General features: G+C 55.3%; 1 protein-coding gene across 1 annotated transcript in view; it reads left to right on the top strand.

Annotated features, from left to right (window-relative positions):
- KCTD17 (potassium channel tetramerization domain containing 17) overlaps nt 1-329 on the top strand; it is a 21,530-nt gene that overhangs the window by 10,289 nt on the left and 10,912 nt on the right. The window lies entirely within an intron of this gene.

Raw genomic sequence — 329 nt, 5'->3', positions numbered from 1 at the left:
CAGGGAATAGAATGGGGATTCTGGGAGGAACACATTTCTTCCCATATCTATCAGCTGTTTGATACCCACTGCGGACAAAGGGGAATCAATAATGTGGAGAACAAATGGGAGGATTGCTGATTTGGGGTTATCAATCATGACCCCTAACTTGACCTTTCCCCAAACACACAGTCATTTGGCCAATGGGCTTCTTCAAGAGACCCGGTTTGTGGGTCTCCCAGGAAGGGCAAAGTAGGACAGGGCTGGGGGAGGGCAGATTGCTGGTATCGGGGACCCTCACCCCGGGCGCCCCAGCTCCGGGCGGCGCGGACTACAGCTCCCGGCAGGCC

This window comes from Myotis brandtii, unplaced genomic scaffold, assembly GCF_000412655.1.
Source record: "Myotis brandtii unplaced genomic scaffold, ASM41265v1 scaffold78, whole genome shotgun sequence".
Classification (NCBI taxonomy): domain Eukaryota; kingdom Metazoa; phylum Chordata; class Mammalia; order Chiroptera; family Vespertilionidae; genus Myotis; species Myotis brandtii.
Note: the sequence above shows the minus strand (reverse complement) of the source record. Positions and strands in the feature narration are given on the sequence as shown.